Source organism: Loxodonta africana, chromosome 23 (genome assembly GCF_030014295.1).
Source record: "Loxodonta africana isolate mLoxAfr1 chromosome 23, mLoxAfr1.hap2, whole genome shotgun sequence".
Taxonomy (NCBI): domain Eukaryota; kingdom Metazoa; phylum Chordata; class Mammalia; order Proboscidea; family Elephantidae; genus Loxodonta; species Loxodonta africana.
In genome coordinates this window covers 17,379,111-17,406,354 of record NC_087364.1, presented here as the reverse complement: position 1 = coordinate 17,406,354, position 27,244 = coordinate 17,379,111, and the positions used below count along the sequence as shown (strand labels likewise).

The window sequence follows — 27,244 nt, the reverse complement described above, 5'->3', positions numbered from 1 at the left end:
AGTGAAAACCCTATGGATCACAAAGGTTCGATTCATAGGTGATCAAGGGGATGGCGCAAGACCAGACAGCGTGCATGGGGTCACCATGAGTCCTGGGTGACCCCGTTTGCCATTCTGACCTAAGTTCCATCCTCACAGCATTCTGTTGAACCTGGAAGATAACTGGGAAGCGATTCCCCACATCTTTCCCTTCAGGAGTGGTGTGTTTACACCTCAGACCACATTGCCATCAAGTCGATTTCAACTCACAGTGACTTCGTGTGACAGAGTAGAACTGCCCCACAGGGTTTCCAAGGCTGTAATCTTTATGGAAGCAGATCGCTAGGCCTTTCTCCCATGGAGCTGCTGGGTGGGTTCAAACAACTGACCTTTTGGTTAGCCGTCGAGTGCTTAACCATTGGGCTCTTGTTTACAGACTCCCTAGTCCAGCTTGTAAATAATTTCCTCCAAACTCATCTGTCAATGCTGGAAGCAAATAAACAGACTCAGAGCACCTCTCCTTTCCACCCCTTTGGTGGGAGTGGACAAGACAGTTTGCAGTCCCCCTTCTGTACCCTGTGGCTTCCACATCATTTTCCAACCACCCCAGGTGGAAAGGGAGAGAATTCACATGCTGAAATCTAGACTTGGGGGAAGGAAAGGGGAGAGATGCTATCTTGTCAGGACCCAAACGATACTTGCCTGGAATTAGAACAAGCATTGCTTTCAGCCACCCTTTCCTACCTATTTCCATATATCTGACACTCTCAGGAGTCTCAGGCAGTAGCTGCAGGAAAGCCAGCCCCCTGGAGGCAGCAGTACCTGAAAGCAGGTCTTTCCTGTTCTTACCTGTCCCCGCCCCTTGGAGAGAAGAGCTAGAGGAGGACTCTCAGGCAGGAAGGGGTAAACAAGAAGACTGGAGAGATGCCCAAAGACTCTTCTGGCTATTTTGAGAGCAAGGGAGTCTGGAAGCTAGGAGTAAATGACGGGTGCTATTTTCGTTGCTGGGTTAAATTATTAGTGTGCGCTGGTTGCTTGTTATGCTGGGCACTGAAGTTACAGCCTTGTGCTGGACGTCTGTGTCACTACCTGACAGACGGCCAAGTACAGGTGAAGGGAGTCTGGGGCTCTCTGAGGGTTCGTGACTTGGGAGACCCAAGCATGCCTTTGGGGGAATGAGCCACAGAGTTCTCCACTGTGCTGACGTATCCAGAACTGTCAAATGGGAGGGTGTTGGCCCCACCCGGCTCTGTGTCCCCATGATTGGTGGTTTGTCAACTACAGGAAACGGGGGTGTTTTCAGCTCAAGATGAACCTATTTCAGTGTATCCTGTTGTCGCTGGGTGCCATTGAGTCTATTTCGACTCATAGCGACCCCATGTGACAGAATAGAACTGCCCTATAGGGTTTCCTAGGAGCCCTGGTGGCATAGTGGTTAAGAGCTTGGCTGATGAACAAAAGGTTAGTAGTTCGGATCCACCAGCTGCGTCTTGGAAACCCTATAGGGCAGTTCTACTCTGTCCTACAGGGTCGCTATGAGTTGGAATCAACTCGACGGCAACGGGTTTGGTTTTTTGGTTTTGGAATCTTTTGGGGTTGCAGATCGCCAGGTCTTTTCTCTTGAGGAGCCCCTGGGTGGGTTTGAACCATTGACTTTTGGTCAGTAGTCAAGTACTTAACCATTGCGCCACCTGGGCTACTTTTAGTATACCCTAGATGTCTATTTAGTTTTTTTAGATGTAGGGAAAAAGGCTTTAACTGTTAAAAGGAAAGAGACCCTGTATTCACTCTCCTCTGGGTCTCTCAGCCCAACTTGAGCCCCTTTGGCTTTAAGCCCTAAAGGGACCAGGTCTGAGCATCTGGAGGTGTCTGCTCTCTGTTCCAATTCTCTTCTCTCTCTCTCTGTCTTTCTGTTTATCTTTGTGTCTCTCTGTCTCTCTGCCTCTCATGCTGTTTGTCTGTCTGTCTCCATTCTGCCTGGATACCCCCATCCCCACCACACACACGTAACCCGGTCTCATGCATACTTCTCCTTTCGGTTCCTCTCAGTCATGCTACTCAGCAACTGACCATCCATAATTTACTCCAAACACTCAGACTTCTTTAGTTTCCGGATCAGCCACTGGAGTCCTCAGGAGTCCATGCCCCACCGTCAGGCTGGTCTTGATGCTCAGACGGGATGGAGGGTTTCCACGCCCTGGGAGGCCACGGGGCAGGGTGAGCAATGTTTAGGCCTTTCCTTCTCCCTGTCAAAGGAGACTTTGTGGTGCAGTGGTTAAAGCAATCAACTGCTAACGGAAATGTCAGTGGTTCGAAACCACCAGTGGCTCCTCTGGAGAAAGATGTGTCAGTCTGCTTCCATAGAGATATACCACCTTGGAAACCCTGTGGAGTCAATATGAGTTGGAATTGACTCAATGGCAGTGGGTTTGGTTTTGGTTTTCTCCCTTTCACTCGCCACTGCTTCAGGACAAGACGTTTAACTGGGGCAGCTTAGCGTCTCCCCAGAAAGAGGACAAGATCAGAGAGAAAAGGGAACACTCCGAAACAGGCCCTCCTGATAGCTCCGATAAGAAATTTTTTGGTGCTGGTGGGTTTTGAACATAATAATACAAATATGATGTTTTGGGATCATTTATAGACTTCAATTACCCATGCTGAGAGTGTTCCATTGTAGTCTCTTGTACAGCTTCAATTTCCTAGTGCAAACAAAGACAGCCCAGAGGAAAGTTGTTGAGGCTGAAGTGTTTCTTTCCTTTATACATTCCGGGATGCACGGTGCAGGATTAAGCACGTCTCAGTATCTCGTTCAGGTTCTTTGGAAACAGCTTCCTATTGTCAGAAGTACGTTTCATTACAGGTCCTCTTCTAATAAAAATAGCTACAGTGAAACCTGTGAGAGCAGGAACTCCAAGGGACAGCCTTGTTTTTCCGGGTCTCACAAGTTTTCCGCCTTTGACAGGTGCAGTCTTACCACTTTTCTCTCTCTCATTTCAGTGGAAAATACTTGAGTTTGCCTTCTCTGACCGGTTTTTGCCTTACACAGGTTCTGGCTTTCCCAGGTTTTACTGTAACTTTTTTTTTTTTAAAGCTTTTTCCTATTTACCATAATCTGTGCTAAGCACTTAACAGTAACAGTCGGTGATTGATTTATTCTTCACTCCTCACAATAGACTTGTATTACTGTGTGCTGTCAAGTCAATTCCGACTCATAGCACACCCATGTGACAGAGTAGAACTGCCCCATGGGATCTTCTTGGCTGTAATCTTCATGGGGGGGCCCAGTAGTAAAGAGATGGGCTGCTGATTAAAAGGTTGGCAGTTCGAATCCACCAGCCGCTCCTTGGAAACTCTATGGGGCAGCTCTACTCTGTCCTATGGGGTCACTATGAGTTGGAATCCACTCGACGGCCATGAGTTATAATCTTCATGGGAGTAGCTTGCCAGGTCTTTCTCCCACAGGGCCTCTGGGTGGGTTCAAACAGGCAACCTTTTGGTTAGCAGCAGAGAGCTTAACCATTGTGCCACCAGGGCTCCTTACAGTAGACTTAGAAGATATTGTTATCAGCATTTTACAAATTAAAAAAAAAGGACAAAAACAACAAGGCCAGAGAGGTTATGTGTGTTGCTCAAGATTTCATAGTTAGTAAGTGGCAGAGCTGGAATTTAACCCTGTGTGTATCTGACTCCAAAGTGTGTGCTCTCATTGTTGGATGCCATTGAGATCATCCTGACTCACAGCAACCCCACGTGACAGAATAGAACAGAATAGGGTTTCCAAGGCTATAATCTTTACTGAAGCAGACTGCCACATCTTTCTTCCTTGGAGCAACTGGTGGGTTCCAACCACCGACCTTTCTGTTAGCAGCCAAGCGCTTTAACCACTGCGTCTCCAGGGTTCCGTAGTGCACCACCAGGGCTCCGTTTTCAAAACACATGGGGGATGAAACACACTTCCTCAACTTTCTTTCCTAGCAAACTACCTGGACACACTCCAATCCTTTCTGTAGCATCAAAGTCGTTGCCACAGTTTGGAAGTGTTGAATAGGAAAATCGATAACAGACATCTTACTTTGATTTTAGAGTTCTTCTCATCCAGGAAACCAAGTATTAACCATAAAAAGCCCTACCCAAACTGCAAAAGCCTGCCAGAAGTTGATCTATAGCAAGGAAAAATTGTCTTGTTCTGCTAGAAAAGAATAGTTGTCAAGCCATTACCTCCTAATTGAAATCTCAAAAGGCCTCCTGGCTGCAGGTGGGTGGAGGGGCAAACTACCAGGTGGCCAGGTCATGGGGAGCAGCCATAGTCTTAGGACCCTGCACAACTGCCTGCTCTTCTGACCAGCTGACTTCTCTCTCTCTCTGTTTCTCTCTCTCTCCCTAGTCCCCTGAGACTAGGTCACAAGCTGGAAGGACTCTGTCTGTCTTCCCTGACTGCAGACTTTCTGTCACCCCACCACCCAGAGCTAGATCTTCACAATCAAGAGCCTGTACATCTCTCTCCGTTCACCAGCCACAAAGCTGGGTCCTCACCAGTTAGGACTCTGTCCTCACAGCTGCCTGAGCAGCTCTCCTCTGAATTAGCAACTCCAAGCTAAGTCAGAGTTTCATTGCCCCTTGCGGGTTCATTAATTCTCTGTAACAGCTCACGGATTTCACGGGGACTATTACTAAAAAAAAAAAAAAAGTTTTTTTATTACCTATACTTACAGTTACCCATTTGTTATAACCAGAAAAGATACAAGTGAAAAGACACATCAGGAAAGGTCTAGGGAGTTCCCAGCGGGGGGCCTCCACTGTCCCATTCACGGATATTCTCACCAGGAGATGGCAAAAGAGGAAGCTCCAAAGTCAAGGCTTCCTTAGTCATGGGAACCTCAGTGAATATGCATGACTGGGGCCTTAATGCACAGTCATGACAGATTCAATTAATGAATATTCATGAATGCATCAGGCATTCCTCCCTGAGACTTGTTGCCAAGGTGGGACCTGTGTAGTCTCCTACTTATTTACATATGTTTAAATATTGCCTGGAAATCCTGGTGATGCAGTGGTTAAGAGCTACAGATGCTAATCAAAAGGACAGCAGTTCTAATCCAACAGGCGCTTCTTGGAAACCCTATGGGGCAGTTCTACTCTGTCCTATAGGGTGGCTATGAGACGGAATGGACTGGATGGCAATGGGTTAAATATTGCCTGGCTATTTTTTTTTTTTTTTGGAAGACAAAGGGAGCACCCTAATTGCTCAGGCTATTTTCAGAAACCAGAAACAAAGGCTCAACCGAGTCCTCTGTCCCACAGGAAAGCTTTTGTGTAAGAATAAGTTAAGCCTTCCTTTCCATGGAGCGGCCATCTTGCAGCAATTCAGCAAAAATGATGAACACAAAGGGAAAGAGAATAAAAACAGGTACCCGCTATATGTTCTCTAAGCCTTTTCAAAAACATGGAGTTGTTCTTTTGGCCACATACATGCGATTGTACAAGAAAAGTGACGTTGTCGACACCAAGGGAAAGGCACTATTCAAAAAGGAATGCCCCACAAATGGTACCATGGCAAAACTGGAAGGGTCTATCAGTGTTACCCAGCATTCTGTTGGCATTGTTGTGAATGAACAAGGTAAGGGCAAGGTTCACACCAAGAGAATTAACGTGCGTGTTGAGCACATTAAGCACACTAAGAGCTGAGATAGCCTCCTGAAACTCCTGAAGGAAAATGATCAGAAAAAGAAGGAAGCCAAAGAGAAAGGTACCTGGGTTCAACTGAAGCACCGGGTGAGTGCTCGACAGGGGCTTTTAATCGGATTAGTTTCGGGGGACATTAAAATTGCTGCTCAGTGGTATTTCCTTTTATGAAGGTTAATGATTTAAGAACTGAGTATATGTTTTGTTCATTCTGAGAGCGTTTTCCAATCTTGTTACAGTACTTTACATAATTATTTTATTCTCCTGCCTTTTTTTTTTTTTTTTAATAGCCTGCTCCACTCTGAGAAGCATACTATTGTAAGAACCAATGAAAAGGGGCCTGAGCTGCTGGAACCTATTCCGTATGAATTCATGGCCTAACAGGTATAAATTAAGATGTCTGCAATGTCGAATGTTAGGTCTCTGATTTTAATTGTGTAGAAGTGTGGTGTCCTCTCCCCTAAAAAAAACCCCTAAGGACGTAGTATTTAAAGCAAACTGACTCCTAATATGCTGGATAATAAGAGTCTTTACTATTAAAATTTAGTGCTCTTCTTGCTAAAAAAAAAAAAAAAGGACTAAATTAAGCTCACTTTATCCACCCCAAGTGGCCAAGACATTGAGAATTCCCATTCTAGGGTTTGGAATAACCTAGGCAGCCAAAGGGAAGTAGAACGAAAACCATTTCCTGTTTACCATTTTGACTTCGTCTGAGAGCTAAACATATCCATTTTCTTGTGTCTGAATAGTTCCTTTTCTCTGTTGATTGCAGAGAAGACCCTATTGCCTTTTCATTACCAGACCAGGCACAGCCCTTGCAGACTCCTAAATACAAGCGTCCTCATTGTGCTGGGTGTCTGTCTGCCTCGAGACTTCATGTTAGTTTTAGGCATCTGAGGGAAGCGACTTGGGCAGCCCAATTATAACCTGGGGTAGTATTAGCACAAACATTGCTCCACCCAGTAATTACCAGCCTTTTCTTGGAATATATTTGGGTTCAAAGTCACCAATGGCTGGAGCAGAACCCAGGCCTCACTGAAGTATCAGTAATGCCAGTTCATTCAGTGGTGCTGGGATGGGAGTGGTGGTGTTAGAAGCCACATGCAGTCTCTGATCTTAAAAAAAAAAAAGAAGTGTTTTGACTATTATGGATATGACCAGTTGACTAGTTGCCATTGAGTTAACTTCAACTCATGGCAACCAGATGCGTTCAGAGCAGAACTATGCTCCATAGGGTTTTCTTCCCCCCCACCCAATTCGACTTTTTACAGGTATATAATTTATTGACAGCAATTACAATAATCGGCCGTGCAACCTTACCCTTAATCAATGTGATTTTTTCATCACCGTTAACCCCTTCCCTCCTGCCCCTGGTAACCACTAATAAACTTTGTTCTCTATACATTTGCCTTTTCTTATCTTTTTATATAAGTGAGGTCATACAATATTTGTCCTTTTGAGATTGACTTATTTCATTCAGCAGAATGTCTTCTAGCTCCATCCATATTGTAGCATGTGTTAAGACTTCACTTCTCCTACCGGCTCGGTAGCATTCCATTGTGTCTATGCACCACATTTTCTTTATTCACTCATCTGTTGATGGGTGTTCAGGTTGTTTCCACCTTTTGGCTATTGTGAATAGTGCTGCAATGAACATCAGTGTACAAGTGTCTATTTGAGTCTCTACTTTCAAGTCTTTTGGGTACGTACCTAGGAGTGGAATTGCTGGGTCATATGGTAGTTTTATTTTTAGTTTTTTGATGAACCACCATACTGTTTTCCATAATGGTTGTACCATTTTGCATTCCCACCAGCGATGGATAAGGATTTCAATTTCCCCACATCCCTAGGGTTTTCAATGGCTGAATTTGTTGTTGGTTTGTGACTTTTGAGACCCCGTGTGTTACAGAGTCTCCAAACTGCTCCACAGGGTTTTCTGGGCTGTAATCTTTATGCAAGCAGATCACCAGACCTGTTTCTTTCATGGTGCCACTGGGTAGGTTTGAATTGCAGCCCTTTTGGCTACTGCACAATTTGTACTATCCAGGGACCTTTCAATGGCTGATTTCACAGAAGTAGGTTGCCAGGTCTTCCTTCCAAGGTGCGTTTGAGTGACTTGAGCCCCTAACCTTTTGATTTCCAGCTGAGGGCATTAACTGTTTGCACCTCACAGGGGCCATTATAGATATATGAAGGGAAAATAACACCCCCCATCCCATGTTTCTTGGAGCAAATATAACTTGAAAGTGTTTCCCCAAAAGGAGCCCTGGTGGCCCAATGATTGAGCACTCAGCTGTTAACTGAAAGATTGGCAGTTTGAACTCATCCATGAGAGAAAGACCTGGCAATCTCCTTCCATAAACATTACAGCTAACCAGTGAAACTATTGCCCTGAGATAATCTTTAAACCTTAAACCAAAAATATCCCCGGAAGTCTTCTTAAAACCAAACAATAGTTTAGCTTAACTAGTAAACCTTCTGCCTTGAGCATTATACCCTTTTAAGAACTATCTATATGGGATCAAATTAACAACAGCAACTCAAAAGGTTAGATAGGAACCTGAGGGAGCCATGAGTTCATGTTAATGGGGGAGGAACAACTCAGAAAAAGAGGTGAGAATGGATGCACAACTCAAAGAATGTGATCAATGTCTCTGAATGATACATGTAGAAACTGTTGAATTGGTGTATGTTCTGCTGTGTATATTCTCAACAACAACAAAAGAAATAAAACAAACAAACAAAAAAGATTACAGCTAAGAAGACTCTATGCGGCAATTCTACCGTGTCACATGGGCTCACTATGAATTGAAAATTGACTAAACAGCACCTAATGACAACAACAACATTTTCCCAAGACATGATTGATCTCAAGGAGGACAAAAGCATTCAAAGAAATGCCTCTCACTATGATGGCACAGTGGTTAAGAGCTCAGGTTGCTAATCAAAAGGTTAGCAGTTTGAGTCTACCAATTGCTCCTTGGAAACTCTATGGGGCAGCTCTACTCTGTCCTACAGGGTCACTATGAGTCAGAATCAACTCGACGGCAATGCGTTTTTATATTCACTGTAAATTGTTGGTGCCACAGACTATCATTATACCCAACGTGCTTTTCCCTACATCCGTTTTTTATGCCAACATACTGGGAAGATAATATTCCCATCCTGGTGCGTTTTGAGAGTAATGTAGCAACTAAATTTTGATGATAAACATTGTCATCTGTTCCATTTCTTTAAAGAGAGAAAATTTCTCAAAGTTCTCTGGAAAGTATAGGAGTTTTCCATGACTGGAAAGGGTTCATGGTTTTCTTAAGGTAGAAATCTAATTAAATTGATCATAAAATGTGCAAGGAGTTTATATATTAAATATTAACCTTGAATTGTTCTGGAAAGCAACTGTTAGCAAACACTCGCATAATTCATTCATTCAGCCGTCCAACAAACCTTAATTGGGAATAGACTTCTCCCAGTCTGTGCTTGGGTTCTGTTGTGGTTAGGTGCCGTCAAGTTGACTTCGACTCACAGCAACCCCACATAACAGAAAAGAATTGTCCCACAGGGTTTTCTTGGCTGTAATCTTTGCAGGAGCACATCACCAGGTCTTTCTCCCACGGAGCCGCTGGGTGGGTTCAAACCACCAGCCTTTGGATTAGAAGCAAGCTCGTAACTGTTGCACCACCACGGCTCCTACAATTAAAACAACCCAAGCCCATTGCCATTGAGTCAATTCCCGCTCATAGTAGAACTGCCCCAAAGGGTTTCCAAGGAACACCTAAGTGGATTTGAACTGCCAACCTTTTTGTTGGCAGCCAAACTTTTAACCACTATACCCCGAGGTTTTCCTGCTTGATCCTAGGTAGAATAAAAAGGAAGCAAAGATGTTGCCTCAGTCCAGATGGGGCTTCTGACCTTGTAGACCTCACATTCTGATTGGCAGGCAGGGATAGAGAGGGTGCTGGGGTTAGAAAGACAAACCAGAAGCTAGCTTGGTATACATTTGAAAAAAACAAAATCCTTATTCCAATATAACTGGCATTGTGCCAACACATTAAGGTTCCAGAAATTGATCTCACAATAGCATAACAAGGGAGACCTGGTTTAATTGCAATTTCTGTTTTCAAAATAACTGGAAGTTACTCTTGGCCAAAAGCTTCATGTGATCCAATAGAGTGATGAGATTTCTTTAAAAAGCTAATATAATTGTAGACTTCATTAGATGGAAATATAATGTTCAGATAATAAGTGATAGTAACACTATATGCTGGACAGATGATAACTGAGAGATAATGTTCAATTCAGGGCATTGCAATTGAAAATGTATCCTAGCATTCAAAAATGTGCCCAGAGAAGAGGCTCCAGAGTCCATGCAGGACATAAGCATGGTGGGAGGTTTTCAGTGTGTTTAGCTTGGAGAGGAAAAAACTAAGACACAATTGTTATCAGCTGCCTTCACGTCAGCCCTGGACTCACGGTGACCCCACACACAGTAGAACACTTCCCGGTCCTGCGCAATCCCTGTGATGAGTTGGGAATCAGACTGTTGAGCTCCATAGGGTTCTCACTGGCAGATGTTTTAGAAGTACATCATCAGGCCTTTGCTTCTAGTCCGTCTTACTCTGGAAACTTCACTGAAACCTGTTCAGCATCATTGCAACACACAAGCTTCCACTGACACGTGGGTAGTGGCTACGCCAGAGGTGCATCGGCAAGGAATCAAATACCCCGGTCTCCTGTGTGGAAGGTGAGAATTCTACCACTGAATTACAACTGCCTGAAGTATTTGAGCAGTTGTTGTTGCCTGATTAGGGTTTGTGCCCTGGAGCAGTCAAGCCGATGAAACCTACTCCAAGTCTGAAAGAGAGAGAAACAGTACTAGGAGGTAACACCAACGGGTAGTCCAACACCAATGCAGGCTGTCTCTATGGAGTCACAAAAAGCAGTTTCTACATCAAACTTACACATGATTTTGACAAGGATTCCCTACTGTTTTCAAGCACGTAACCCACAGATGGTCGTATACTCACGAAACAACTGCAAGAAACTCTTTAGTAAACCAAACATATGCATGCTGGACATCTGGACTCTAACAGGCAAAAAAAACTTATATAAAAATTTCTTGTCTAGTGAAGCTGGCCTGCCAAGTTTACTCTGACCGAGATAAGGAGCAAGAAAGAAAGTTTCAGACCAAAAGCACCGGGCAGCCTTCCCAGCTGCCGTCTTGCAGGTCGAAGGCCATCTCCCAAGGGAACAAAGAAGAGGAGGAAGACCAAGTCTGCAAGAGCTGAGAAGTCCCTGCACCCCTTTGGAAAGCGACCAGTGCAGCTGGTACAGCTAAAAAAAACTCATAGGTTACTTAGTGGATCATTACAGCGGTAGTTATGTCAAGCTCTCAATGGCCCATTTTGAAGAGGAGAAAACATGCTTCGAGGTATTAGGGTCACATTGTGAGGAAGAAGGTATAACTAACTGTTTGATTTTAGTTAAAGGCAGAATTGGAGCAAAGAGTGAGTAAAGATCAGGGCCAGGGTAGAAGGAAGTAAACAAGGAAGGGAGGGGCAAGGAGGTAGATTTTTCACTCAACCTGAGAAAATAACTTTCAAAAAAAAAAAACAAAAAACCTTTTAAACAAATCGAAGTGCTCAATATTGAAAATGGTAATCTCCAGAGATAGGGAGCTCCTTGTTGTCCATGAGAGCTCCTGTGGCCACTTGTTGGGGACCTGAGGAGAGAGCCTGCTTAGACGTTAGCTGGCTAAAGCCTCATTCACCTCCAAGATTCAGGTTTGTGTGCTTGGCCAGGCCTTGCCCTGAAGAGAACCATTGCTGTTAGGGCAGGAAATGGAGCACAGGTACATGACCCTGTTGACCAAAGTGCTTTTAAACAGATGGGCCACTCGATATGCATTAGTTAAAGCCCATCATATTTCTTAGGGACAGTTCTAGAGAAGCACTTTTCCCTAAAATAATGGCGTCAGGGAGTCACACTGGCAAGGCCTTCCTCAGAGGACTGCTCCTTCTGTGACAAATCTAAATGAATCTCAATAAGTGATGCTATCGTTGTGTACTGTCGAGTCAATTCTGACCCGTAGCAATCCCACGTGACAGAGTAGAACTGTCCCATGGGGTTTTCTAGGCTGTAATCTTTTTGTGAACAGATCACCAGGTCTTTCGCCCATGTAGCCATTGGGTGGGTTTGAGCCCCCAACCTTTCAGGTGACAACTCAGCTCTTAACCATTTTGCCCCCAGGGCTTCTTCAACCAGTGATAATTACAAAGATTCTAGCTGCAGCCTTGGAGAGATATACTCAGGGCAAAGAGTAAACAGTCAAAGGGAAGAGGGACTCAATCCAAAGAGAGTGATTGCTTCAGGTGCCATCTGTGAGACTAGCCGGCTGTTCTTGTGCAGTTCTACTGCCAAAGATTTAGGAAGTACAGACATGCACAGAAGGGTAACTCAAACTGACCGGATCATCAGAATTTTTCTTTAATGAAACACTGATTCAGTTCACTACAGAATTTAATACATGTGGGTCCAACCTTTTAGTTCAAAATACGATTCTTTTCTTTACTATTCCAAGAATTCTTTGAGGGTAGAGACAGTGTCCTATTTATTTTGGTGTCCGTGGGGCTTAGCATAGTGTCTGGCACATAAAGTTTCAATAAATATTTAATGAAACAGAAATGTGTCTTTTGGATTGTGGATATGTTGAGGTCTCAGACAAGACTGTCATGATTTCTATTTTCTCTAGTCTTCTCTTGCTGTCTCTCTGCTCTGTTGTTGTTAGGTGCCGTTAAGTTGATTCCAACTCATAGTGACCCCGTGTGACACAGTAGAACTGTCCCGTAGGGTTTCCTAGGCTGCAATCCTTACGGAAGCTGATCGCCAGGTCTTTCTCTGGTGGAGCTGCATGGTGGGTTGGAGCCCCCAACCTTTCAGTGGACAGCTGAGTGTTTATCTGTTGTGCCACCAGGACTCCCTGTCTTTCTGCTATAGTTGGAGAATTATGCTCGGAAAGTCTTAATTCCAGCTTATAGTCTTTGAGCACCTTCCACGGCAACCAAAGTTGCCTTACCCACTTATTTGTTCGACAAATGTTTATTGAACCCCTTTTGTGTACAGGCACCATCCTCAGGCTGGGTTGCCATTTTAAACAAGACCAGCTAGATCCCTGCTGCCACAAATAGCACTCTCCTGGGGCTGCATTTGGGGACTGAGGGCTCTGAAGGTCGGGTACCTAGGATCAGTTAAACAAACAGACAAAATGTTTGTTTTCAAATTGCCAGTTGAAATATGGTAATACATTAAATGAAAATAACTCTTGAAAGAACTACTTTGAGAATCTTCGATTTGGCGTTTCTTTGATCCAAAAATATATCCAGACAACAAGTATTGTTGTGTGCCGTTAAGTCGACTGCGATTCACAGCAGCCCCAAAGTAGAACTGCCTTATAGGGGTTTCTAGGCTGAAATCTTCACTGGAGCAGATCACCAGGTCTTTCTCCTGTGGAGATGATGGGTGGGTTCGAACTGCCAACCTTTCAGCTAGCAGCTGAGCTAGTGTCACCTGTGGTGCAACCAGGGCTACTTGATAACAAATATAATTGTAAATAAACCCCGTGCCCATGAAGGTTGAGCAATCAAGTCAAGGATTCGATCCAGACTTTTTTTTATGTCAAAAAAGTAAAATAATTACAATCAGACACTATTCACACCCGACTTGATCAAAGCCAGTTTTAGAAATAGAAATCATTCTCACCATAAACTATTCAGAGAGTCATGTTCCCTAAAACCTGCCGCCAGCCTCTCATCAGTGGTTTTGATCAGGCCAGCAAACAAGGAGAGCTCAGAAGTGTTACTGCAGCCACACTCCTGAAAAATCTGAGAGTAAATTGTGTCACCTTGTTACTGAAGGATTTCTTACTCCTCTTAGACATCTTGGGACCAGAAAGGCAAAAAGATGAGTAGGGACGTGGAAGAGAAAGAGTTGAGAATGAGGAGAGCTGAGAAGGGCAGACCCAGCGGAGCTTGAAGGCCAATTCAAAGAAGAGACGTGGAAGAAAGGACACTCATGAATAAGAAAGGAGAGGAGGAAGTGAGAAATGAAAAGAGGAACTAAAACTTTTCAAATTTCCTGAGCTTGGGCTCAAGGCAGTGGTGGTTCAGTGGTAGAATTCTCACCTTTCGGGAGGGAGACCTGGGTTTGATTCCTGGCCAATCAACGCACCTCATGGAGGTTCGAGTGTTGCTGCGATGCTCAACAGGTTTCAGTGGAGTTTCCAGACTAAGACAGACTAGGAAGAAAGGCCTGGAGATCTACTTCCGAAAATGAGCTGATGAAAATCCTATGGATCGCCATGGTTTGATCCACAACAAATCATGGGGATGGTGGAGGGTTGGGCAATGTTTCATTCTGTTGTGCACAGGGCTGAAATAAGTTGAAGGCTGACTCATATTAAAACAAAAATCATATTAAGCCAATAATAGAAATTGATTGAAGTTTACTGAATATACAATTTGCAAATTGGGGAACATTTCGACTGAAGTGTCAGCAATGTTCTGAAGATGAGAACTTCCACAATTTTTATACCAAATCTTATTGGCATTGCCGTGGAGAAAAGAGTGGGAACAGAACTGATAAACACATTTTGCGGTCAGGAAGGCTTTTCCTACAGCATTGTCTTGGAGAATAATTAAAATAATTACAGATTTATCCCAAACATGGCTCCCAGTCTGACCGTTGGAGTCTGTTTCCCGAAATTGACTGAATTCTTCAAAATAGCAGTTTATCTGGACCATTGTTCAACTCAAAGGTGGCTTTTAGGAACCAGTTTTTTCAAGGCTCACGTTTGAAAGGACACCCAAGAGCAATGAAAGCCGGAAATCTGGACTCCAGGAGAATTAGAATGATTTCGTCACTCCACAGCAGCTAACGACCACAACAAAGCTTTCCCTCCAGCTTGATGGAAAGTGGGCATTCTCTCTTTGTTGTTGATCTGGTGGTTGCTGCTGTCAACTGCAAGCTTTCCTGGAGATGTGCCCCCTGACCCTGGAGGCAGTGATAGATTGGATGTCACAGCAGGGTCCATGGCAGACCATGCTGGGGTCGCCTGAGTGCAAAGGAGGCATAAATACTAGAACAGATGGCCGAAATCTTTTAGTGGCTAACATATTCAGTCCTTCCGGGGTGCACCCAATGAGCTCTGGTGATGAAGTGGTTAAAGCACTTGGCTGCTAACTGAAAGGTCAGTGGTTTGAACCCACCAGCCGCTCCTCGGGAGAAAGACGTGGCAGTTGTCTTCCGTAGATTACAGCCTTGGAAATTCTATGGGGCAGTTCTACTCTGTCTTATAGGGTCGCTATGAGTCAGAATCCACTCAACAGCTGTGGATTTGGTTTTTAATGGATAGAGGTACATTCCGGTGAAGCATTTCCTTTCTACTTTTTCATTTGGTAAAGCAAATATTTTAAGATTACTCAGTTATCCCCCATCATCCACATAGTGTATTCTATATTAAAAAAATTTTTCTTTAAGTTGGCATGGTGCTGATTCCGACTCAGTGTGATCCATGCATGCAGAGCAAAATTGCTCCATAGGGTTTTCAAGGCTATGACCTTTTGGAAACACATCGCCAGGCCTCTCTTCCAAGATGCCTCTGGATGGGTTCAAGCCTCCAACCCTTCAGTTAGTAGTCGAGCACTTAACCGTTGGAGCCACCCAGGGACTCCAAGTCAACGTTAACCACGGACTCGGCAAGTGCAAATTGAGCCAAGTGCTGCTGAGACAGGAGGGCTGAGGAGCAAAGCCTCTCACACCCTCTCTCTCCAAAGAGACCCTGAGGAGCCCACAGGGAGACACGGGAACCTCATGCCTCCCTTATATAAATATTGTAAGGATTGATACCACCCTGCTGGCAAACCAGCCCAAGAGCCTCAGAGAAAGGGAATCACAACGATATGAATTTATTATTCATTACACTGTATGTGCTTATTGGTGGAGAACTCAGATGCCAACTGCCTTTGAGCTGCAATTTCATTCTACTTCGTCCTGTACCTCCTGGGTTGGATCTTAATTATTTAGTGCTGCAGCAACAGAAATACCACAAGGAGGAGGCTGTAACAAACAGAAATTTATTTTCTCCGATTTAAACCAAAACCAAACCCGTTGCCATCGAGTTCATTCCAACTTATAGTGACCTTCAGGACAGGGTAGAACTGCCGCATAAAGTTTCCAGGGCTGTAATGTTTACAGGAGCAGACCGCCACGTCTTTCTCCCTCAGAGCAGTTAGTGGGTGTTAGGGACTGAATTGTGTCCTCCAAAAAAATGTGTGTCAACGTGGCTAGTCCATGATTCCCAGTATTGTGTAATTGTCCACCATTTTGTCATCTGATGTGATTTTCCTATGTGTTGTAAATTCTACTTCTATGATGCTAATGAGGTGGGATTAGCGGCAGTTATGTTAATGAGGCAGGGCTCACTCTATAAGATTAGGTTGTGTCTTAAATCAATGTCTTTTGAGATGTAAAAGAGAGAAGCCAGCAGAGAGACATAGGGACCTCATACCACCATGAAATGGGAGCCAGAATAGTGCATTCTTTGGATTCAGGGTTCCTGGGCTGAGAAGCACCTTGACCAGGAAAGACTGATGACAAGCACTTTCCCCCAGAGCCAACAGAGAGGGAAAGCCTTCTGCTGGAGCTGGAACCCTGAATTTGGGCTTCTAGCCTCCTAAACTGTGAGAGAATGAACTTTTCTTTGTTAAAGCCATCCACTTGTGGTATTTTGGTTATAGCAGCACTAGACAACTAAGACAGTGGATTCAAACAGCTGATCTTTCAATTATCAATCCAGTGCTTAGCCACTGCTCCTTAGAAGTCCGAATTTAAGCTGCCAGCTGTAAGGGAAGGCTTTCTTTCTCTGTGGGCTCTGAGGGGAGGAGCCTTGTCTCTTTCTCATTTCCTGGTGATCTTCATGTGACTTGGCAGTTATCTTCCCCCATCTCTTCTCCTTGCTTGTCCTAATCTGCTCCTTTTAAAACTCAAAGGTTATTGGCTTAAAATACACCCTTTACTGATATAGCCTCTTAACCTAACAAAGAAAACTCTATTCCCAAATGAGATTATAACCACAGATATGGGGGTTAGGATTTACAACACATATTTTGGGGGGACATGATTCAATCCATAACAATTGGGGACCTGCAGCTTAGATTTCTATATTTGAAAAATAAATTCCTTCATCACTAACATAATGATAACTGAAGAAAAAATTGAAGTTGTCAAGGGTTTCATTTTACCTGGATCCACAATCAATGCCTGTAGAAGCAGCAGTCAAGAAATCAAATCACGTGTTGCATTGAGCAAATCTGCTGCAAAAGACCTCTTTAAAGTGTTAAAAAGCGAAGACGTCACTTTGAGGACTAAGTTGTGCCCTGACCCAAGCTATGGTATTTTCAATTGCCTTGGACGCATGTGAAAGTTGGACAATGAATAAGGAAGATCAAAGAAGAATATATGCCATTGAATTGTGGTATTGGCAAAGTAAACACTCTTAGGACTACCAGAAGAATGAACAAATCTGTCTTGGAAGAAGTACAGCCGGAATGTTCCTTAGAAGTGAGGATAGCAAGACTTTGTCTCACCTACTTTGGACAGGTTATCGGGAGGGACCAGTCCCTGGAGAAAGACATCATGCTTGGTAAGGTAGAGCTTCAGTGAAAAATAAGAAGACGCTCAACAAGATGGATTGACACGGTGGCTGCAACTATGAGCTCAGGCATAACAACGATTGTAAGGATGGCGCAGGACCGGGCAGTGTTCCGTTCCGTTGTGCATAGGGTCGCTATGAGTCAGAAATGACTCAACAGCACCTAACAACAACAGCAACATCACCAACTACTCAATAGAGCAGATGAGTGTGAGGGAGCAAGGAAAGGTCGATAAGAACAGCTCTGTGGCTCCACAGAGAATTGCACCAAAGGGCAGCTCAGCCGATGAGGAGGAAATCTGACTAACAATGAACCTCTTCTCCGTTGAACAGAATTCTCTCTCAGGAAGTCACTGCTGAGCCAAAAAAAAAAAAAAATCAATATATCAATAGCTGCAGAAGCAAGATCAAACCCTACCAAAAGTTTCAACACCCCGGGGAAATAACGTGGTAGAAGAAACTTTATTAAGACTGCTCTGTCAGCCCTATGCATTCCTTCGAGGTATGGCTGCTTTAAATATTCCAGTTCTTTTAGGAGGGCTGAAGAGATGGAATGGCAGCTTGAGCTTGCATTAAGTGGACACTTAGTTACATATAAGATGCAGATAAAAGAGATAGGTTCTTTCTGAGGAAGTGTGTGAGAGAGTAGCCCTCCAGCTCTCACCCCAAGGACAAGCTCAAGACCTGTAGGGCTATTTCCAAAGTTGAGAAGAAACTAGAATATTACCCAGAATAGAATAGGGACACGCCAGAAGAATGGAAAAGTGGTGCAAATGACGTGGAGAAATAGCATAAGGCTGAGATATTGGCGGTTCGAACTTACCCAGCAGCTCCTCAGGAGAAAGACCTGGCAATCTGCTCCCTTAAAGATTAACCCATAAACCCCTTTCCGGTGAGCTGGTTCCAAGTTGTAGCAACCCTATAGTGCCCCATAGGGTTTCCGAGGCGGTAAATCTTTACAGAAGCAGACTGCCATGTCTTTCTCCCATGAAGCAGTTAGTGGGTTCCAACTGCTGACCTTTTGGTCAGCAGCTGAGTAAGCCACTGCGCCACCAGGGCTTCCCCTAAAGATTAAAACCCATTGCCGTTGAGTTGATTCTGACTCATAGCGAGTCTATAGGACAGAGTAGAACTGCCCCTTAGGGTTTCCAAGGCTGTGATCTTCATGGTGTTGGTGAAGAATATTGAATATACCAATGGACTGCCATAAGAACGAAAAAGTCTGTCTTGGAAGAGTATAGCCAGAATGCTCCTCAGAAGGAAGGATGGTGGGACTTCGTCTCTCATACTTTGGACATGTTATCAGGAGGGGCCAGTTCCTGGAGAAGGACATTTTGCTTGGTAAAGTGAAAAAGAGGAAGGCTCTCAGGGAGATGGATTGATACAGTGGCTGCAACAATGGGCTCAAACGTAGCAATGATTGTGAGAATTGTGGAGGACCAGGCAGTGTTTTGTTCTGTTGTACATAGGGTCACTATGAGTCGGAATCGACTCAAGGACACCTAACAACAACAACATTGTCTTTAAATGAATCACAAACAAATCACACTGTAGCAACTCAATACTAATCCCAGGACATGAAAAGAAATTGTGTCCTGGTCTTTCTCCTCTCATTCTTTCTATTTTTTTTTAATTGTGATAAAAATATATATAACAAAACATTTGATATTTCAACACCTTTTACATGTACAACATTTTTTACATGTACAATTCAATGACATTAATTACGTTTACCGTGTTGTGCCAACAACGTCTTTGCTTCTAAATTCTTTCATCACCCTTAGTAGGATCCTCTGTCTCATTCTTCAGAAGCCTTGGACAGCTATGACACCCAACACCCCCCACTCCCAGTGCCTTGAGTTGACACTTTGCTGCAAAGCTCTAGAAATTGTCAGGGGCACATGTAGTTCAAGGTGATACAACTCAGCAAGTACTTATCTTGTGGAGTGTCTGTGACAAGCTCAATGCTTCCCTAGGCACTGTGGGGGTCAGAAAAGAAAAATGAGATTTGCTCCTGCCTTGAAGGAGCTTACAGACTGGCGAACACTCATGAAATTATTAGAGACTATTAGAGCAGAGATGTCACATTGAGGACTAAGGTGCACCTGACCCAAAAGCAGAGATGTCACATTGAGGACTAAGGTGCACCTGACCCAAGTGGTGATATTTTCAATTGCCTCATACACATGAGAAAGCTGGACAATGAATAAGAAAGACAGAAGAAGAATTGATGCCTTTGAATTATGGTGTTGGCGAAGAATATCGAATATACCATGGGCTGCCAGAAGAATGAACAAATCTGTCTTGGAAGAAGTACAGCCAGAATCCTCCTTAGAAGCAAGGATGGTGAGGCTTCAACTCACATACTTTGAACGTGTTATCAGGAGGGACGAGTCCCTGGAGAAGGACATCATCCTTGGTAAAGTAGAGCGTCAGCAAAAGACAGGAAGACCCTCAACAAGATGGACTGACACAGTGGCTGCAACAATGGGCGCAAGCATAGCAAAGACTGTGAGGATGGTGCAGGACTGGGCAGTGTTTCATTCTGTTATATATAGGGCCTCTATGAGTCGGAACCTATGAGCTGGAACTGACTAGATGGCACCTAACAACAACATTAATAACAACGTTAGAGACCATAATAAGATAAGAAGCCCTGTTGGTACAATGGTTAAGCACTCGGCTGGTAACCAAAAGGTCGGTGGTTCAAACCCACCAGCAGCTCTGCAGGAGAAAGACCTGCCGATCTGCTCCCATAGAGATTACAGCCTAGAAAACCCTATGTGTCAGTTCTATTCTGTAAGATAGGATTGCTGTGAGTCAGGATTGATTTAGCAGCACCCAGCAACAATAACAGCTATATAACAGTTCAGATTCCTTTCTGTCTTTGAATCTCTTTAGCGGGTTGCATGTGGACATCACATTCTGGTTTTATGCTCATTCAATAAGAAAATTTTTCTTTCTCTTCTATTTTGTGGGAAGTTTCCTGGGTTGGGAGTAGATTTTGATTTTAAAATCTTTTCCCAAATACAACTCATTACCTGGCCTGAAGTGTGTCCTGGCTGCCAACTCAGCAAAGAGTAGGAACTGGAGTTAGCTCTTCTGCCCCAGCTGTGGAGCACCTTCTTTGAGTGCTTTCTCTGAGCGTAAAAAGAAACTGGTTTGGTAGCAAGAGCTACAATTGTTAAAACTCTATAACCCTCAGCAAAGCAGAAGGAAGAACACCAAACACACAAAGAAAATACGAGCCCAAGAGACAGAAAACCAGAAACTACATCAGCCTGAGACCGGAAGAACTAGATGGTGCCCGGCTACCACCAATGACTGCCCTGACAGGGAACACAACAGAGGTTCCCTGATGGAGTAGGAGAAAGTGTGATGCAGACCTCAAATTCTAGTAAAAAAGACCAGACTTAATGGTCCGACTGAGATCAGAGGGACCCCAGAGGTCATGGCCCCCAGATTTTGTTAGCCCAAAATTAAAACCATTCCTGAAGCCGACTCTTCAGACGAAGATTAGACTGGACTCTAAAACATAAAATGATAGTGGTGAGGAGTGTGCTTCTTAGCTCAAGCAGCCGCAGGAGACTATGTGGGCAGCACTTGTCTGGAGGTGAGATGAGAAGGCAGAGGAGGACAGGAGCTAGTTGAATGGACACAGGAAATACTGGGTGGAGAGGAGGAGTGTGCTGTCTCTGTAACCGAGGTCAGGAAGAGAAGCAGAGGCGGGAGCTGGCCAGGGGTCAAAGTGTCAGCAGCTGTCCAGGGATCTGAAAAGCATGAAGCAAGGCAGGTGTGCCATCATCGCCAATCAATACATCAGAACACTGCTGAGCATCCACCGGGCACAAAGCAGTGTGTGGGGGCAGAGATGAACGGGACATTAAAGGACTTTCACGCAGGACTGGATGAGATCAGAACTTGGAAATGCATAGCAGTTCCCTCTGCAAGGGCAGAGACAGGACTGGGCTAGGCTGAAGTAGGTACAGTATGCGGTGGCTTTAAGGTTGGATCACATTATAAAACAGATGTGTCCATCTGTCTCCATAAAGATCACGGCCTTGGCAACCCTATGGAGCAACTCTACTCTGCCCTACAGGGTAGCTGTGAGTCAGAATTGACTCCAAAATCACGGGCTATTTTAGAAGAAAAGCTCTAGACTTGATGAGGGAGAATGGACCTGATCCCAGCTAGTCCCAGTTCCCACGTGGACTGGCTGGGAGACCTTTCCGTATCTGTGCTTGATCTGCTGTGGACCATTCAGCTCCTCACTTTGCTTTCATCCCAATATAATTGGTTATTGGGGGTCTACTCTGTGTTGAAGGAGCCCTGGTAGCACAGTGGTTAAGCCCTCAGCTGCTAGCCAAAAGGTCAGCGGTTCGAACCCACCAGCCGCTCTATGGGAGAAAGATATGGCAGTCTGCTTCTGTAGAGATTACAGCCTTGGAAACTCTATGGGGCAGCTCTACTTGATGGCAATGGATTTGTTTTTTTCACTCTGTGCTGCAAGCTCCTGAGTGGTGCAAATGGTTAACATGATTGGCTGTTTACCGAAAGCTCCAAGGTTTGAGCTGTTAAAAATAATAACTCAAAGAAATTGAAAATAATGTTTATTCCGAGCAGTTATTCTATATGCATATAGGAAGACCTTTCTAAAGAGAAGAGGAGGGGGAAGAATAGAAGCTCAACCATTGGCTAATCTTAATTGATCGATTGAACCCTACCCTCCCCCTTCTACTGAGATCAACTAATATCAGATTACTAGGTGGTCTCTGGCTTAGCAGCTAAAAATTTGGTTTTATGGGTAAGAAAAAAACCTTAAAACCAAAGTAAGATGTCTGTTATTAGTTTTTCTCTTTTGCATAGTCCACCCAGAGGCACCTTGGAAGAAAGGCCTGGCAATCTACTTCAAAAAATCAGCCTTGAAAACCCTGTGGAGCACAGCTCTACTCTGACACACATGGGTTTGTCATGAGTTGGAGGCGACTGTGTTTGTTTTAAGTCTGTGGTGCAGAGGCATAGCAAAAATGAAACAGAAACTGGACCTCTTCCCTCTAGAAGCTTCATTCTGCAACTGGCATGGCCTGGGAACCCGCTCCAGAGTACAGAGCAGGTTGCTTCAATTGTACAAAGACAATGCCACCGGGTCTGCTTAGGCACAAAAATCAAATCAAGCAAATGTGGCACTGAGAAGATCAGGCAGACACACTGCCAAGGAAGATCTGATGACCTTAATGGACCACCTGCAGACTGTGAGTCAAAAGGTTCACCATTATTGTAAAAGGTGTTAATGAGGTTCAGGTTGGACCGCCTCTAGGGGCTTTCAAGATTCCCGGGGCGGGGGGGCGGGGCGGGGGAAGGCTCTATTATGAAGCCCCAGGCTCAGCACTGCTCATTGCATTGTCACCTCACAAATGCATGTCAGTGGTCTCAAGGGCAGTGAGGGGGAAGTGATGGATAGACGAGACCAGGCTGCATTTCTGATAATTGAAAGTGGGAAGAGGAAGCAGTCAGCCCTTAGCTAAAGTCTACGGTTGGCCAGTTGTTCCCCCTGGGGCCTTTCCTCCCCTCACCACCTGGGCTCAGTCTCCTTATCTTTCCAGGAGGAGAAAGGCAAGTCTCTTCATCCCACTCTCCCTCCTCTCCCTGCCCCCAGCCTGCATGCCGCATGAGCAGCCCCCAACCAGCACAAAGGAAGTCCCAGTGTTAAATAGCCACTCAGCCTGTGACCTTTGGGCCGGCATGCCCGCAAAAAGGCCAGCTCTGATTAAAGCAGCCGACAGCCAAGCAGTTAGAGTAGGTTTCGTCACCAGCAATGTGTCAGTCAGCACTACAGGAAAGAGGAGGCAATCAATATCCAGCGTGGGCTCCCCTGCACACCCAGTGCAGCCAGTCTCTAAGGAGGATTCTTCCTTCCAAATGGCACCAAACCACCGTGAGCTAAGGCTGACTGTGTCTGCCACAGATGGGTTTGCCAGCGCAAGCCTGGGACAGGAGCAGGGTAGGGGGCTTGCAGCAGGGGTTCCCAGCCTTTGCTGTCCCTCAGAATCACGCAAGCAGCTTTGCAAAACCCCAGACCAACTAAATCGGAAGCCCTGGGGGTGGAATTCAGACATTGGTATGTATATTTTTTAATTTTAACTTTTATTTGGAGATAATTTCAAACTTACTGAAAAGCTGCAAGAATAAGACTGGTAAAAAGAACATTCATAGGTGCTTTTCAGAGCCCCTGGGTGGTTCAAAGAGCTAAGGCACTTGGCTGCAAACTGAAAGGTCAGAGGTTTGCGTCCACCCAGAAATGCCTCAGGAGAAAGTCCTGGCAATCTAATTCCAAAAAATCAGCTTTTGAAAACCCTATGGAGCACAGTTCTACTCTGATATGCACGGGGGTCCCCAAGAGTTGGAATTAACTGGACAGCATTTTTAACCTATTTGCTTTATTATTGCTCTCTATAAACACACACACACGTAATATTTTTCAAAAACATTTTATTTATTTTTGGTGGCAATATATGTAACCAAACATACATCCATTCACAATTCCTACATGAACAGTTCAGTGCCATTGGTTACATACTTTACATCGTTTCCACATTCTGTCTCTACCCATGGAAACTCTGGTGGCGTAGTGGTTAAGAGCTACGGCTGCTAATGAAAAGGTGGCAGTTTGAATCCACCAGGCGCTCCTTGGAAACTCTGTGGGGCGGGTCTACTCTGTCCTATAGGGCCACTGTGAGTTGGAATCGGCTCAACAGCAGTAGGTTGGGTTTCTCTCTACCCATGTTGTGTCATCATCATTAATTTAGGCTCTCTGCCCCTCAAAGTACTCATGTGCACTTTAGATTAACAGTTTAACATTCTTTACTAGTTGGGCAAACTTAATGTTTAGTTTAACAGTGGCTTCATGGGATAGTTTCCGTTCAAGGTTTAAAGACATTTCTGGGCATTAGATTTGGGGTTTCTCCTAGTCTCAACGGTTCCAGTAAGTCTGGTTTCCTTATGAGCCTAAAGTTCTATTAGATGCTTTTCCTCCTTTTGATGAGGATCCGACTATTGGGTTCTTGATCAAAACGTTCAGTAATGGTAGCCAGGCACCGTCCATTTCTTCCGGTCTCATGGTCATGGAGGTAGTCTGAACCTTTCAAAAGTTAGTTACATCGTGATCCTTTACCCCTAAATACCTCAGTGTGCGATTCCTAAAAATAGGGATATTCTCGTGTATAGCCACAATACAGTTAACACCTTCAGTAAATTTAACATTGATACAATTCTTTTGGAATCTACATTTTTTTTTTTTTTTTTTTAAACTCTCCAGGTGATCTCAAAGTACAGCTAAGTTTGAGAACAAGTGGAGCTGTTTCAACTCATCCAAGATCCTGATTCCTGGTAAAGACAGCGGAAAAGTGGTTGATTGCCCAGATAAGGTTTTCCATGCTTGCTAGCTCCAGTTGTTAACAGAGCAAATTGGCCCAGGCACAAATGAGGTACAGAGGAAAACTAGGGCCCACAGGTCTATTATTTAAAGCCGTGTCTAATACTCTCCCTCCCCCGCTCTTTTTTTCTTACATCTCATTTCTGCATTTCCCCCAGAGTGATCCATCCAACAGTGATCCATCCAACAGTAACTCTAAAATACAGATGAGAAGTTTAAGGGGTAGAGAGTCTAAGTTAAAGGTGGTAAAACTATACGGGCAGAGATAGGGAGAATGGTGGCAAAATGTGAAGTACGTAACCACTGTCAGTGAACAGTGCATGTAGACATTGTTGAATGGGTGTATGCTTTGTTGTGTATATTTTCACCAAAAATAAAATAATTCAAGTTCACTGTTTTTTTTTTTTTAATATGGCTACTAGAAAATTAAATGTGTGGCTTACATTATATTCTTGCTGAAAGACACTGGTCTAGAATCTTTATGCCCAGCATGTAAATAAGAGTTTTGGGGGGTGGAGGGAAAGTTGGTGGGCACCAACAAACATAAGTAGGTCTTTGTCTTTGAAAATTTAGGACTTGGAAGAAGAGTAGGGTGGATATTTCTAGAAGGGAAAGGAATGGGGTAGAGAAAGATGAAGAGGTAATTGGCCAGCCTGGGAGGAGGTAGTTGGATGCTCAGAAATAGGGAAAGGGAGTGTGGGGAGGGCCCTCAGGGGCCTCAGCCAGCTCACAGGTGGCTCCTCTGAGATGGCACATGCTCAGGTGCGGATGGCTGTGAATTCAGAGCTGGGCGGTAAGGGCCAGGGCCCAGGGGTCCAGGTGAGGGTCTCCTAGGGTGGAGCCTGGCTCAGGATGGTGAAGCTGCTAGTCAGGCAGACAGCCTTCAAAGAAGCACCGTCGCCCGGCTGGAAGCCAAGCAGACAAGCTTCTATACCTATTCACAGTGCCAGCAGGCAATGAAAGATCAGCTCCACCAGCAAACCCAAAAAAACCTGTCACTATCAGGATGATTGCGACTCATAGTGAACCCATATGACAGAGTAGAACTGCCCTACAGGGTTTCCGAGGCTGTAATCTTTATGGAAGCAGATTGCCAGGTCTTTCTCTCATGGAAGCACTGGCAGGGTTCAAACAGCCAGCTTTTCAGTTAGCTCCCGAGCGCTTTAACCTCTGAGCCATCAGGGCTCCTTGGTCCATCAGCAGTCTAGGTGATTCCCAGGAGAAATGGCAGTATGCAACGCCCTTAACACCTGGGGAATCCTATGCCATTGGGAAGGGGACGAGGTCAGAGAATGAGGCTATGGATTTCCAGTCATTTTAGTAAGTGGAAACCCTGGTGGCATAGTGGTTAAGAGTCGGCTGTTAACCAAAAGGTTGGCAGTTCAAATCTACTAGCCCCTTCTTGGAAGCCCTATGGGGCAGTTCTACTCTGTCCCACATGGTCACTATGAGCTGGAATCAATTTAATGGCAACGGGTTTGGTTTGGATTGTTTGGTTTAAAGACTTCATGGGATATTTTTGAAAACCCAACTTGCTTAGATCCTGAAAAGAGGTCTGACCTAAAAAACTAAAAACCGTCAAGCTCCTCTGTATTAGAGTGAAAAGTTCCTTTAGGGCAGATTGCCTGCCTTCTATTTCACTTGCCTGCATTCGTTCTTTCATTCAACAAGTGTTTATTACGCTCCTCCCATACCCCAGGCCCTGAAGCTCCAAGTAGAGTATTCTGCTCAGAATGGTCCTCCCCTCTAGTTTTTTGCTCCTCTGACTGTTCTGGCAGACTGTGCTGTCTAATCGCAGCTCCCCTCCTTGCTCTCCATCTCCGGCCTCTTTCTGCCATCCCCTCCTGAAAGCGTTCAAGCACTGCTGGCTCTGGGCAAATTGAAATGTTCCCCTTTCTCTCCTGTCTCCACCCTAAGAATTCCTGGAGGCTCTTTCACAGAAAGTATCCCATGAGGAGTATTCCTCCTCCAGAGAATATGTGCAGTTCAGCTGGGATCTTGGGAAGAATGGAGACTCTTCACTTGTTAAGGTATGCATCTCCATGGGTAAAAGTGAAGCCCAGGGAAGTGCTGGAGGAAGAATTGTTTTGGGTGGGATCAGTCCTCCTGGGGGTCCCATGTCCCAGGGTGCAGGGCAGCGTCTTCTTGGGAGCCCCATGTCATGGGGTGCATGGGCAGCGTCCTTCTGTGTATGTGGTTGGCCCCGTCTACCCACCCAACACCTTCTGCTACACAGTTCCTCATTTTCCCTTCAAACTCCCTTCCACACCTTTGTTCACGTCATTTCTCCTTCCCAGGATGGCTTTTTCCATCCATTCAAAGCCTTCCCACCCTTTTTTCTAGTCCATCTTTTTAATTTCTTTTATCCAAGTTTCACCTCCTCTCTGAGTCCCTGTGCCACTGCAGGGCCTCGGGCTGAATGGTGGGTCTCTCACCCTTTATCTTCT

General features: G+C 44.7%; 1 pseudogene; it reads left to right on the top strand.

The window, feature by feature from the left end:
• The first annotated feature begins 5,235 nt into the window (after window positions 1–5,235).
• On the top strand, window positions 5,236–26,702 carry LOC100672729 (large ribosomal subunit protein eL21-like; annotated as a pseudogene).
• The last annotated feature ends 542 nt before the right edge of the window (window positions 26,703–27,244 follow it).